General features: G+C 37.9%; 1 protein-coding gene across 15 annotated transcripts in view; it reads right to left on the bottom strand.

The window, feature by feature from the left end:
- GRM7 (glutamate metabotropic receptor 7) overlaps positions 1 to 15,699 on the bottom strand; it is an 890,997-nt gene that overhangs the window by 260,042 nt on the left and 615,256 nt on the right. The gene's annotated exons all lie outside the window — the stretch shown is intronic.

Raw genomic sequence — 15,699 nt, 5'->3', positions numbered from 1 at the left:
CATATAAATATGAATTAATACCAGTTTTGCCTGTTTTAGAAAATAGGAGACAGGGAAGCTCATTTATAAAAGCTAGTATTACTCTGATACTAAAACCCAGCAAAGACAGTACATAAAACTATAACCACAGACCAATATCTCTTATTAGTTTAGATGAAAAATCCTCAACAAATATTTGCAAATTAAATCTAACAATATATAAAAAGACTTATATGCCATGACTATGTGGGATTCATTCTAGGTATGTAAGGCTGGTTCTGCATTAAAAAAATCAATCAATGCAATATACTGTATCAACAAGCCACAGAAGAAAAACCATATGATTCCATTGTCACTCCTTGGTACCTGGGTCCTTGCCAGGTAGAACAGGGCAACTCAAGAGACTTGCTGAAAAATGGCATGTTCTCTTATATATGTAGTAGAATCTGTGAAATGCTGCTTCTCCTTCAGGAATTTATAGATACTATGTACTAAGAACTGTATCTGGTGTTTTCATGTTTTATCTTATTTAATCCTTTCTATTGCCTTTCCAAATGAAGAAAACAATTCAAAGAGGAGAAGATGATTTGCCTAAGGTCATACAGCTGTTGTGTAGAGGAGCTGGTGTCTAACTCCAACTGCCACAAGAATCAGAAGCTAACACATCATCTGGTAAGTTTAAAAGCTGAAAGGACATGTAGAGTTTAAGAGGCCTCCTTCACCTGGTCAATGAGAGGCGGAAGCAAAGTCCCATGGCTTCCTTTTCAGGTGCTCAGGGAAATGCCATACACACAGAATGAACAAATATTTTATGCAAATTAAAACCAGAAAAACTTATTTTGAAAGGCCAAAGTCCTAATAATCTCACTATATATAGCCCATCTAAATCATTTTCTTTAATATTTTATGCAAATAGAACTCTAAGAACTAGATTAAAAGAACAAAATAATCCATCCACTGAGAGCTCCAACAAACAGCTAACAAATCATTCTTCTTATTTATTTCTACTTCTGATTTACCTGACTATATCATTTTTATAAAATTATTTACTCATTTGATACATTTTAATTGAATAAGTAACATAAGCAAAAAAAATTTGCTGGACTTAGGGAATATTATGAAAAGCAAAAATAGACAACCTCTACCCTCATGAAGCTTAGATAGTGATAAGTAAATTTTTATTATTATAGAAATGTTTTTATTTGTCTACATAATTAATTTTGAACCACCGAAACATATTTCATTCAGGTAAATAATTATCTTACTTATTTGTAATGTAAACTATTTTAATTATTTTCAGATTTTTTCTACTTTAGGTAACACAAATTTTTGCTTGTTTTTCTTTTGTTTTAGATTATTTATTTATCTTAAACTCCAAGGAGTAAGACTGTGGAATTTCAACACTATCAGTATCTTTATACCATTTACACATATTGCCAAGTTTATTTCTGAAATACTTGTCTGTACTTTACACAGCTACCAGGAAGATATAATGAGTCTTATCATATCTGTTGCAACTCTTGGTATTATTGAAATTTTTGAAAACTTTTTTAACAGAACCTTTTCAAACATAAACAAAAATAGATCATCTAACAGATCCTCATGTCTAAGACATTCAACTTCAATAATAATAGCACTTTTTGAATGATTTCTTTTATATTCGGGGCACTAAGGGGATCCATTTTTCCCCACTCAAATCACAATAAATATGCCACAACAAGTGATATTTCAATATTATAGTTTCAGGCTAACACAAGTGTGGCCATTTACTCAACAAGCCAGTTTCCAGTTAGAGAACATCACATGGAGAACATTTGAAGCATCCTGTTCTGGATGAATCTGAAATGGTCCTTTGCTTATGTAAGCCCTAGAGGAGGTTTAAAGGAAAATAATGCATGCCTCTTCAGTTTATATATTTCAGACTGTTCTTGTGTGTAGCTTGTATTTTGCCCTAAAGCCAATAAATTTTGTGCTATAACTTTATTTTTAAGTGAAGTTTAAGTGCAAGATGACTATGTTACCCCAAAGGTAAAAAACACTGGGAAATAAAATGTTTCAGAAAAAAAAAAATAACAAATTTGTATTATATTATCTTTTATATATAACCGTTGTATATTAAATTTCAATTGACAGTTTATCAGTTATATAAACTTGGTTTTTAAAATTCAATTGATATTTTCTGTTATAATTGTATGTTTGACGATCTTTAGTTCGGATGGATTTCAGCATATTTTTGTCAGTTTCACCTGTTAATATTATAGTATATATACATATTTTAATTAATAATATAGAGTATGTAATATTATGCTCCATTTAATATTATATGGTATATATTATACATTAATGAATGTGTTATATGTCATATATATATTATTCATAATATGCTCTTGTGTGCTGCCTCTGTTTTGCCCTAGAGATTGTATATTCTTTGCTATAACTTTACATAAAGTTTAAACTCAAGAAAGCTGTGACCTCAAGATATGAATATATGAACATATATTCATACTATATATTATGATAGCTAATAAATTAACCAATTTATAACATTGTATAGTAGGCAATACTGTACATACACACAAAATGATTCATGCTACTGTGCATCCATATCTTCTACTTAAAGAAACTGACTAAATCATAAGAACACTAAACAGCAAGGAACATAGTCACCTGAAGCACCAGCCTTACAGATGGATGTCATGTCTGCTATAGCTTTACAATGCAGGGTGAAAGAACCAGTGTTTTAAAAATGACAGATCTGGGTCCAAATCCTGACACTGCCTCCTATTAGCTGGTCAGTACTCATGTGTGATTTAAATTCATTTTCAGAGCTACACTTGTAAAATGGGAATAACAGCATGTGTATCCCAAGGATACTGTGGATACTAAATTAGATGATGTAAAGTGGTTTCAACAAATGGTGGCTTCAGTAGAGGGGGAAAAAGAGGAAGAAGAAAGGGTTAACATTTTCTAGTTCATAACCAAGTTTTTAATGAAAAAGAGCAGAAAATACTTTTCTTCTGATGTGTGTATTTGGGTTGTATTGTGAAATATATTTCTTAAGGTGGATCACAGACAAATACATTTTTAAAATATATATCCATGAAAGGCACTTTGATACTGTGAGGATGGTAGATGTACTTCCCTCATAGAGTGGCTATTAAATGACTTTAACCAAGTAAAGTATTCAAAGCAACACCTGCACAGGGCAAACCACCAAAAAGAGTTAAGTACGTATTACTACTTGTTGTGGATAGTGTTGGTATTAGTGATATCTATCACCCTGTTACCATCTATGTGAAAAGTATCATTTGATACACACTCTATGTAGTAGTGCCTTCTTCAAAAAAAAAAAAACAAAAACCTAAAACCTGTTCTAGATCAGTGGTTTCCAGAATGTAGAACAAAAAGTGAGAAGGAAAGTCTGAAATAAGACAATCAACTTTTTATCTGGCCAAGAACACTGTCTCTTAGTATGCTTAATATTGTAAAAACAGACTATTTGAGGCAGGGTAATTCATAGAGAAAAGAAAATAATCTCATTATTCTGGGGCTGGGAAGTCCAAGAAGTGAGATACCAGTATGTGCCTGCCTGTTGGTGGGGGCCTCATGCTGTATTACAATGTCATGGAGAAGTGGAAGGTGAAACAGGAATGTGTAGAGAGCAAATATGAGGGCCAGCCTCAATTTGCTCTGTAGAAATGAATTCAGTCCAGCAAAAGTGAGAAGTCACTCACTCCTATTACTCCTGTTAATCCCTTCATGAGATTAGATTCCTCATGACTCAAACATCTTTTAAAGGCATCACTTCCCAACACTGTCACATTGGAGAGCAAGCTTTAACATAAATTTTAATTAAGACAAACCATATGCAACCATATGCCCCTTGCCTTCTACTGTGAGGAAATTCATGATCTCTTCACAGTGCAAAATACAGTTATTCCATCTTAATAGTCTCCAAAGTCTTAACATAGTCTAGCATCAACTCAAAGGGTCCAAAGTCCAGGCGTGGGCCTGTGAAATGAAAAATAGGTTATCTAGTTCCAAAATATGATAATGGGACAGGCATTGGATAAATATTCCCATTTCAAAAGTGAAAGACAGGAATAAAGAAAGCAGCAACTGGAACAAAGTAAGTCCAAAGCCCAGCAGGGCAAACATTAGCTCTTTAAGCTCCAGAATAACCTTTAATTCCATGTGCCAACTTCTGGACACACCGTTACAAATGTGGGCCTCCTAAGAATCACCTGGGCTTTACCGGATGCAGGCCACATGGCTGCTTTCAAGGATTGGGGTTGTACACTGGAGCCTGTGGTTTTCTCAGGCTGGTGTTACAGGCTGCCAAAAAACACAATTCTGGGGTTGTGAGGGTGACTTTGGCTTCAGCCTCGCATATCTACTCAGCATTGCTTTAGTGAGGGCTCTCTGGGGTGTCTCTGACCCTGCCACAAGTCTCTGCTTGGGGCCTCAGTCTTTTGGATCATCCTTTGAAATCTGGATGGAGGTCCTACATCTCTTGCATTCTGCACATGTACAGAATTAGCACCACTTGATAGTGACTGGCAATAAGGCCTGCACTTGTGCCCTCTGGAGCAGTGGCCTGAGTCACCCTTGGGATCACTGGAGCCAAGACTGAAGTGTCTTGGATGTGAGTGGGATGTGAGGAGCAGCAACTTGAAGTGGCCCTGGGCAGCAAATTCATGGAGTACGTTCTAAATCTGTCCCCTGAAGCCATTTTGTTCTCCTAGGTCTCTGGGCCTGTTTCCCATTGTCCTGATGCACAACATGTGTCCCTTTTATCCATGCTAATATCTAGCAACTTGTTGCTGGGCCACACTCACCCTCAGCATTCTCTTCAGAGCATGCCGTTTTACTATTTACATGGTCAGTCTGCATATTTTCCAAATTTTCACACTCTACTTTCCTTTTAATTATAAACTTTGTCTTTAAATTACTCTTTTGCTCCTGAGTCTCAGCTTAAGCAGCCAAAAGTAACCACACAGTTCCTTCTATATTTTGCTTAGAAATCTCTTCTACCAGAAGTCCTAGTTCAACACTCTTACATTCTGCCTTCCATAAAGCTCTAGAACAGGGAAGCAATGGTTCCAAGCTCTTTGAATCATATTTTAGTTCAAATCCAAATAAAATGCTCCTTATTTTTATCTGAGACTTTATAAGAATGGCCTTCACTGTCTATATTTCTATCAACATTTCAGTCACCACCACTGAAACAATCTCAAAGGTGTTCCAAACTTCCCCTAGTATTCTGTTCTTCTAAGTCCTCACAAGAATCTAAGCTTTTTCTAGTCTGTCACTTTAGACTCTTTAAATCTCAGCAATTATCCAATTCCAGAGCTACTCAAACATTTTCATGTATAGCATCAACCCCACTTCTCAGTATCTTTTTTCTATCTTAGTCTGGTGTTACTGTAGTGGAATACTGGAGCCTGCGTAAGTTACTTTAAAAACAGCCTTATTTGTCTCACGTTTCTGGTGGCTGGGAAGTCCAAGAATCATAGTGCCAACATCTGCTCTGCTTCTGGTGAGGGTCTTGTGCTGCATCAACATGGCAGAGAAGTGAAAGCAGCAGGTGTGTGCAAAGAGACCAAACTTGTGAGGCAGACTTGCTGTATAGAACCTCACTTTTTCTGGTAAATAATCCAGTCCAGCAAAGCAAGAACTCACTCTCTTCCCCAGTAACTGCATTAATCTCTTCATGAGAGAGAACCCCTTATGACCCAATTACCTCTCAAAGGTATTATCTCCCAACACTGCCACACTGTGGACCAAGCCTCAGCATGAGTTTTGGTGAGGCCAAATCATATTCAAATCATAGCAGAGATAGAAATAAATAAAATAGTCTTCCTACCTTTTTATCACCATCATCACTGTTATAATTATCATCATTTCTTAGGAAGCAAGAACACTTAAATACAAATAAAACAAGGGGAAAAAAAGTAACCAAAAAAAGTATACAAAACTCATGATATTTTACTTTTTTCTATTTTTAGGGCAAAATGAAATATATTCTAAGATCAGTCAGTTCAAGAAGCAGTATTTAAAATTCATATTCTTATCTCATCCTTTGACTCTTTGGAGAACTTTAAAGTTCATCTCAACTTCTATAAGATGTGGTGCCTATTTCTGGAGGATTTTTTAAATCACATGTACTATATTTGTTTATATATGTGCACTTACACATTCATTTATGTTTTAGCAAGTTAAAGGCACCTTAAGGTACAGCTTCTGTCAGCTACTTTTTAATTGCTGGAAAAAAAGATAAAAATTTAAATACTTCAACTTTTCAGCTTGACTCTTACATGTGACCAGAGTTTTTGAACATGAATTAATAATCTGTGCCACTAACTTCCATGCAGTGGCATCAGTGATTTTCTTGCTTTGTTCCAAAGGACAAGCAATATAAATATTTTCTATAGGCTCTAAAAAAGCAAAACTTAAAACAGCAGAAAGGCTCTCTGAGTAAACAAGGAATACTGCTACATCTATTGGAAGAATCAGAAATTCCTGAACTCTCTTAAGTACTTTCTGATATTTTGGGAGGATTTAATGTTGTATCTTGCCTTTGAGTTTGAATTTAAATCTTCTGTGTTTAAATTTCTCGAAATAAATTTTTCCAACTTATTTGGAAAGGAAAAGGTATGTGTAACTTGAATGACACAATAAAGCTATTATGAACAGATCTCTCTCACAGAAACTTAGGGACTTGTGGTATTAGAACTGATGAGGCCCCTCCACCTGTTTACATTGCAGACTTCTCCAACTTGATGAATCTAATTGATATGAACAGGTAGGTGAGTTGAGAAACTCCTTAAGGAACATTTCACTGATAAGTTCTAATTTTCTTGAGACTATGTGTAGACAGTTAAATGTAGGCATATTAGTTATGGACCGTTGGGTAACAAATTGCCCCAACACTTAGTGATTCAAATCAACAAGAACGTATCTTTCTCTCATTTTCTGGAGATTAGAAATCTGGACACATCTTAGTTGGGTTCTCTGGTTCAGAGTCTCTTGCATGGCTATAGTCAAGATGTCAGTGAGGTCTAAGCTTCATTTCATGGAACAAATGGGGAAAGATTCACTTGCAAGCTCACCACGTGGTTGTTGGCAGGATACAGTTTCCCACGCCTATTGAAATAAGTGTCTCAGTTCCTTGCCATATGGGTCTCTCCATAGGGCAATTCACAACCTGGCAGCTAACTTCTTTCAAACCAAGCCAGAAAGAGTATGTGAGAAGGAACCAAAGACAGACATCACAGTATCTTTGTAACCTCATTTCAGAAAGGAGCATCCTACCACCTTTGTTTATTTCATTTGTTAAGAATGAGTCACTAGCTTTGACAGATACACAGAAAGAAGGGAGAGCACATGGGCATGGATCCCAGGAGGCGAGGAGCACTCAAGACCATTTGAAAGGCTAAATCAGAGAAGGAGTTTAACAGGAAATTATGCACACGTACTAATACCAGGTATATTTTATTTTCTGTTTTATCTACTATTGCATTCCAGTTCTAAGAACTGTGCCTGGCATATAATTGAATAAAGGAATGCACAGAGGATGTACCAAGCCATATCCCCTGTCTGGGTCTCCCTTTCTTTGATTATCTTTACAATTAGGGGTTTGGAGTGACATAATTTCTACTCTATGGTTCTTACAGCTCTGAGCTGTAAATGTATTCTTACACTTTATGGGTATTGACACATACTCTACTCACAGTTTATTGATATTATCCCATGTAAATTAATCCCCAGTACGAAGGAATGGATTTTTAGAAGACAGTCACAACAGAACCTTGGAAATAAAAAAATATCACTACTGTAACAAGTGAACAATTAGAAAGTGGCAGAGCCTCCACTTCTCTCATTTCTTCTCCAGCCTCATTGAAGAGTATATTCTCTCCAACAAGACCTGACAATGTCCACCAAAAAACAAACCCACAATGTATCAGAAATTGGAAATACAGATTGCTTCACTCTTGTTAAAATGTACCTTACCATAACTCTTTATTTTATATTTATGGATTGTTTCTTTAGAAGGTACTTTCTCAGTTGTGACAACTATTAAAAATTATTCTAGAAATTATAGAATCAGATCTTTGAATCTTTACATCAAAAAGTGTGAAGCTAAATGTTTTTTAAAAAAGCATCTTCAATTATATCACTCTCACTAGATTAATAGCACTTTCAATAGTAACACATTAGTATAAGCACATTTTTAATATAATAAATCATGTAGAATGTTTTCTTTTTAGTTGAGAATTTTTAATGTCCATTTTTTCATGTGTTATAATATTCCTAAGTAATATAGTATTCCATGTATAATACATATGATAATGTATATTATATGACATCTAGACATAGATACAGATACATAAGCATATCTATCAATATCTATCTCTCATCTGGAATAATAAAACCAACTGGCCTAACTGGATTTCTTGCTGTTGCTGTTACCCCCACACCTCCATCTCCTTCCTCAAACCACAGATTTAACTGAGATCATATTGTTTCCCTAATTACAATCACCATATGGCCTTCTACTGTACTTTTAAGAAAACTCAAACTCTTCTCCAGGCCCAAGATAGACTGGCCTTTGTCAGTCTCTGAGTTTGTGACCTGTGCCCCTACCTTCTACTGTCAATCATGTTAGCTTCTTTCATATGCCAGGCCTTCAGGGCTCTGCACCTCTCTTGCTTTCTGTTCCTTCCAACAAGTCCATTCTTTCCCCAGATCAGTAAGCCTGGATTCTTTATACTCACATGTCAACTCAAATGTCATGTTCAAAAAGAAGCCTGGCCTTCCAATCCAAAGTATCCTTTGATATCACATCACCTTATTTTATTTTCCTCACAGCACCTATGGCTATCTCTTTATTTATTTATTGGTTTATCACTGTTTTGTGCACTCAAATATTATCCTCCATGTGAGCAGAAACCTCCTCCCTCATGTCCAAGGTTGCACCCTCAGTATTTACAATGCTACTTGGCATAAAGTAGTCATTCAATGAATATCTGCTGGGTGAATGGATGACTCATTGGATATGCTGAAAAGAGACTCATTATTCACCTTCTTGTTGCTTCTTTCCTTATTTGCAAAATGGGATTTCCAGAAAGACCTATTGCTTAGAATTGTTAGGAGTATTGAAAGAGATAAGTAATTTTAAGTAGTAGGAAAATAAATGTTAGCTCTTTCCTTTCTCTCCCCAAGGAATGTGGAATTTATTTAATGTCATTTATTTTTAAAATTCTCCAAATGACAAAACACAGCACATGAATCCTCAGAATCAGAAGAACCACATCCTGAATCTTTCCTAGAACACTTCTGAGAGCTCCTTTCTTAACCACACACCAATAAAGGCAGCTCATTCTCTCTTTCCCCACTTAAGCCTTTTCTTTAAAAGCTTTTATCTCTAGATTCATCCATGAGATAAAAGCTTTTAAAGAAAAGGCTTAAGTGGGGAAAGTGAGAGAATGAGCTGCCTTTATTGGTGTGAGGTTAAGCAAGAACAGAAAATGAAATGCCGCATATTCTCACTCATAGGTGGGTGATGAAAAATGAGAACACATGGACACAGGGAAGGGAGTACTAAATACTGGGGTCTATTGGGGGGAATAGGGGAGGGACAGTGGGGCGGGGGAGCTGGGGAGGGATAGCCTGGAGAGAAATGCCAAATGTGGGTGAAGGGGAGGAAGGCAGCAAAACACACTGCCATGTGTGTACCTATGCAACTGTCTTGCATGTTCTGCACATGTACCCCAAAACCTAAAATGCAAAAAAAAAAAAAAAAAGCTTTTATCTCTAGATCAACTTTCTTCCAGGAAAGAGCCCAGTCACCCAAATTTGCTATAGAGGGTCTTTCACAATTGGGCTCACAGTTGGGCTCACAGCTGACCTATACATAGCATTGCCTCCTTTATATCTTTTAGCCTCTTTTTTTTTTTGTATTTTTAGTAGAGACGGGGTTTCACCGTGTTGACCGGGATGGTCTCGATCTCGTGACCCCATGATCCACCCGCCTCGGCCTCCCAAAGTGCTGGGATTACAGGCATGAGCCACTGTGCCCAGCCTCTTCTAGCCTCTTATACCACTTGCTTTTTCACAAATCCGGGGGTGCTTTAACTCCCTAAGGACATGCCTCCTGGAATTGTCTCCCTTCAAAAACTACATCTCACATTGACTTGCCATGTACCTTCCCTAGGTCCTCCAGAGTTAAATTGCTGGTACCTTAATGGGACAGGGTTACCTACATATCAATTTTTCCTCCCATCTGCAGCTACAATGAGGTAGGTACTTTTCTGCAGCTTATGTGTGTTTATTTGGATGCAATCAAGTGGCAAATTCTTTGTCTAGAGCAGGGTTAGTGTCTATGGGATTGAGACACATGTAATCAAATTTACAGGGCTTATGGGATCTGACTTGCCTGTCATGGTGTGAAATACTAATTTCTAATTAGCAAAATGTTTTGACCTCCGAAGTGCATTCACACATTCTATGCTTTCTGCAGCGCACAGCAGGCAGTTTGCGTTGCTGAGGATAGATGCCCAGTTACACTGAGAATATCTCCTCCATGTTATTTAAGAACCTTACATAGACAGTATGTACATTTAATATCTACATTAATAAGCAAGAGTTCTTTTCCTTTCCTGAGACAGGATTCCTCCCCCAAATTACTGTAAAATATACTGAGGACTTGGTCACACATAGTGATAAGGTGATTATTAATCCTTAAAACAATCCCGCTACCTAGGTCTTATTTCTCCTTTCTCAACAAAGGAAACCGAGGCCCAGAGAAGCCACATACTTTTCTTAAGGCCTAATAGCCATTATTAACAAATCTGGAATTCGACTCAAGCTTATCTTACTTGCTGCCTACCATTTGCATCAAATTAAATAATTCATTGAACTTGCTTTGAGAACTATGAAGGCTAATGTATAAAGACTTTATTGGCCAGGTGCAGTGTCTCATGCATATAATCCCAGCACTTTGGGAGGCCAAGGCAGGATCCCAGGAGTTCAAGAACCCACTCAAGTGCAGGAGTTCAAGACCAGCGTGGGAAACAGAGAGATCCTCTCTCTACAAACAATTGAAAAACGAGCCAGGCACGGTGGCTCATGACTGTAGTCCCAGCTACTTGAGAGGATGAGGCAGGAGGATCACTTCAGCCTGGGAGGTTGATGTTGCAATGAGCTGTGACCCTACCACTGCATTCCAGCCTGGGTGATAGAGCAAGACCCTGCCTCAAAAACAAACAAACAAACAAAACAAAACAAAAACCAAAAAACCCTAAAGACTTTGTATTTACAATCAAATCTTGTAGCCCAGTGGCCCTGCCCATGTTTGCCCACATACTTGCATACTTTCATATCACTCTCCTCTAGGTAGTCATGTTGGACTCTAATATATGTTCCCATTTTTAAATATCTCCTTTGAAATATATTTTGTTTTTCCATGGGTAAGCAGTTATTTCATGATGATTAGCCGTATGCAGCTTAATTCTCAAAGTGTGGTCTGCAACTCATCTGAACAAGGTTACCTCAACAGAATCAGAATTTTAGTGGTGGTGGTAGGCTCTTGGTAACTTCCATTTCAACATGCATCCCAATGATCTGAATGTATGGCAAAGTTTGAAACCCACAGTTTTAAGCCCTACTTAATGCAGCAATACCCACCAGCAATACCCACATTCAAATCTGCAATAATAACACTCAACAATTTAACTCTGCAAACTCAATGAATTACTACTCCCAAAGCGCAGCAAATAAATAGATATAATATGTATGAATATTGTATACCATTTTGGTCATTTGCTTTTTAGTTAATATTGCAACGTATTGGTGAGGTGGATGTTACGGAGCCAATTCCAGACTCTGATGGTAAATCTCAGAGTGCTTAAGTCAATTTTAACACAGTTCTAAACCTAAAGTCCCAATTTAATCCTATTGCTTTGGGGCCTGTTTATATATAACCAACTTTCCCTTCTGTAAGTGGGGAGCTTGGTCTCTTCCTTTTTCTATATACCACTCCCATTGAGACTTCTTTTTCCTGTGATGTTGCTCTAAATCTGCATTTCTACCAGCTAGAACCTGAAGAATTCACTGCAGGAGAGAAGGAAGTCCCCAACTCTTCTACCTTGAGGGGCCTAGCTGAGTTGTGCATGCTAGTTCTCATTTTTCTCACCTAGGTAGATAACTGTGAGCATCTTTCTTGCTTTCTTGTCTGGTTAGACTCTGTGATGGGTGAGACTGTCTCCCCCACTTCTTCTGCCTCTCCCAACAGCTCTGAGAACAAAGCAGCGCACACAGGAGACCTTCACTAACTGTTCTTGGCTAATGACTGCATCTGTGTCTGACAAGCATGGTATCCATTGTGCACTGCAAATGAATGAGCTTAGTTTAAATAAAGAACAATGTCAAGTTGTTCCTGTGGTCATATAAGTTGCCACAGTAGCAAAGTAAAAACAAGAGTTAGAGTTAGTTAAGTTTTATGTGAATTTAAGAATCATTCCAGCCTTTTTTTCCGGTTACTGATGGAGAGTTAGTATACATAGCAGTTATGTCTGTGAACTATGGAGCTAGACAACCTGGATTTACTTAACACTTATTTATTGCCTATAAACCTTAACCAATAACATTGTTGGGGACTTCAGGTTTCTCATCTGTAAAATGGGAATAAAAATAGCACCTATCTAATAAATGAGCTGTGAGAGCCACCTAATAAGTAAGCTGTGAGACAGCATAGTGACTGGCATACAATGGGTGATTTAAAAGTTAAATATTTTCACTTATTGTTCATCAATATATATTTAGAAGGCCCACAGGTTAGACAACAAGCTAGCTCCTTTGCATACATTATTACAGAAGTTCTGGCAGGGAATTATCTGTCGCATGTACTGTCATCTGGCAGGCATTTTCTGTACAGGTCAACATATTCAACATATGTGCTAACATGGCACACTATTGGCCTCTCTGCTTAAGGATGGTCTCTGGCTATTGTTAGGTGTAAATGCTGAGGAGATGACCTCCAAGGAGTTTCCCTCAAATAGTGAGGCATGAGAGTTATAGAGAAGTACCCCAGCTTCCTTACCACAATTTTGAGGTTTTTCTAGACATTCCCTACATCTCGTGTCACCAGTGAGATGTAGCTCTAGGTGCCCAGAGTGACAGCTTCCTCATCCCCACACTCTGTCCTGGCCTCTTTCCCTTCCTTACTTGCCTACTTCCTTACATGTTTATCAGGATCATTTCCAAAATTCTCATCTTGGAATCTTCTTTTGGGGATAAGCAGATAAGACAGCATAAATGCCCTGAGTTTACATATGAGTACCCTGATTGTCCAGCAACTTCTGAGCTGGACTTCTGAGACTACGCTCTTTCCACCTCTGTACTATAATTGTCCTCTGGTTCTCAGCCTCTACTCTTGTTACCATAAAGTCATGTTTAGGGTGCTCTGGGAACACTGCATAGGGACCAATTAAGAATTAGGGAAGGTGTTACTGAGTGAGTAAAACAAGAGCTGACCCATCAAATATGTGCAGGTGACTGCATGCCTGTGGGGAGGTGGGTGAAGACTGAAATAACTAGTCATGTACACAAAAGTGACCTTCGGGCACTAAAATGCCTTCACACTAGTTGATAAGTAGGACTCCTCACCCTACTCCAGTTATCCTTATTGTTCTACATTCCCAACCTTTCCCTGGGATGCCCGTGGCCTGCCCATGATCCAGTAACTTCTAGGTTAATAAGATAGGAGGCTTCAGGACCCTGTTTCAGCAAGAGATATTCATTATACTCATTGATTGGCCCTCAGCTCTTACTGATTATTAAATATTTGAAATGTAACCCTCTCGGCAAAAAGAACGAGGACTAGCAAAGATATTTGCTGATTAAATTCCATGCTTTTTTCTCTCCCCTTCCTTTGCAAAATGCTCCAGTCATCTCTCAGCTGAAAAATAAATGTCTACTTGATACGTAGGCCAACATAAATTTTTAATGGCATGAGCAATTATCCAGTGAGTACCGTATGACAAGAAGTGATAAAACAGAGCCCAGCGCTTAGTGGGAAAGGCTTCTACCCAAGACAGCAGAAACATATGGTTTTTCAACAGGTCAGTGGGTCCCCAGATTTCCCACCAGTTGGCATGGGAAAGACTAAGCCTGTAAATTCATGATTCCTGAGATGTGCTGTCAGCATGAGCTTCAGTGAGCAGAACAAAGAAAAATGCCTATAAGGAAGGCATGGTCACAACAGAGTAACAAGGAGGGCCAAGTTCATGTTTCAAGCTGGGGGAGAGAAGAATGATTATTGGAGCTGTCAAAAGCACCTCTGGTGAAAATTCAAAATAATGCATTCACATTAATAAAGTGATCTTTTTGAACTTGCTCTTCAGGAAGGGCACATTGGATTGTGAATAAGGACAAAGAAAGTGCCACTTATAAATGGTCACCAAAGACCCTTTGATACCATGCTTTACATCAGAAATTGACATAGACCAAGTTATGCTGAATATACACATGTGATTTTGCTTTTTAACTGGAGATAGTCTTCATAAGGAGAGATGGAAATTAGCCATGCCATGAGAAATGGCTATAAGAAAGGGTGTAAAAACATTCAAATAATATATATTTAAAAAGAAACATATGGTGATGTTTCTTTGTGTTGATCACAGCGAAGAGAAACAACAAGAGAATAAAGACATACATCTCAGAAAGAAACAAGCAAAGTGAGATGCAGCCCCAAAGTCTGGTACTCCGTGGAGCTTTGCTCTTGAAGAAGTCTTCTAACATAGCTTAATCTGTTACCTCTGGTCACATACTCATGAATGCCTTTTTGAAAATAATTATCTTTGGTAGTAACTGATCTCTACCTATTCATTCTGGAAGCTAGTTTGCAACAGGGTTGAAGAGGTAAGATTTCTTAAGTATACAACAGAGTTGGGAAGGGTGAGAGAGGCGTGGTTAGTGCTTCCTTAATATCTGTCTGAAGAAGACTTTCTGTGCTCTCTTAGTCCTCTCTAGGGGTAAGATTGAGCTTTGAGGTCCTGATGATTGAATGCACACTAGGCAACTGGTTACTTTGCACCTTTGAGTGTTTTTTTTTTTTTTTTTTAATTTCCACCAGAGGTGATTTTGACAGCTCCAGTAATGGCTCTTCTTTCTAAACTGTAGTTACAGAGCTCTCTGGACAAGGAAAGTTAGTTACAAAGAAGAGATTCAAGTTTTTACCACTTTACACTTTCATTTTCAAGCATCAGTTTGATGTCTAACACTCTGCTACGCCCTGGAAGACACAGTGCTCTGAAGAACTTCATGGAAGTGGTTAAAAAACACTGTTGACCTAGCAAGATGGAAATTTCCACTGAGGACATTAAGGAAGAGGCAATTATTTATATGAGTCTTCACAAGTAAGGTGGATTGTATCCAGTGGCCAGTGTTCAATTTGGTGGTGGAATATGGCATTTCAGATGATGTGTACAAGACACAGAAATGTCAGAGAGAATGTGACAGATTCAAGACAGTCAGAGAGGTCTTTGAGACAGAAGCATGGGTGTGAGCAGGAGAACCAGGGCAGAGAGGTATGAGGTAAAGGCAGGAGCTGGGAGTGGCCATCCTGGGAAGAGGGAAAAGTGGTGGGAAGTTTTGACATACAAAAGTAACTTGATCTTATCTGTGTTTCAGAGAAAGTAGCAACAACAATATTAGCCC

This window comes from Callithrix jacchus, chromosome 15 (assembly GCF_049354715.1).
Source record: "Callithrix jacchus isolate 240 chromosome 15, calJac240_pri, whole genome shotgun sequence".
NCBI classification, from domain to species: Eukaryota; Metazoa; Chordata; class Mammalia; order Primates; family Cebidae; genus Callithrix; species Callithrix jacchus.
The sequence above is the reverse complement of the archived record's forward strand: the minus strand, read 5'-3'. Positions and strand labels throughout refer to the sequence as shown.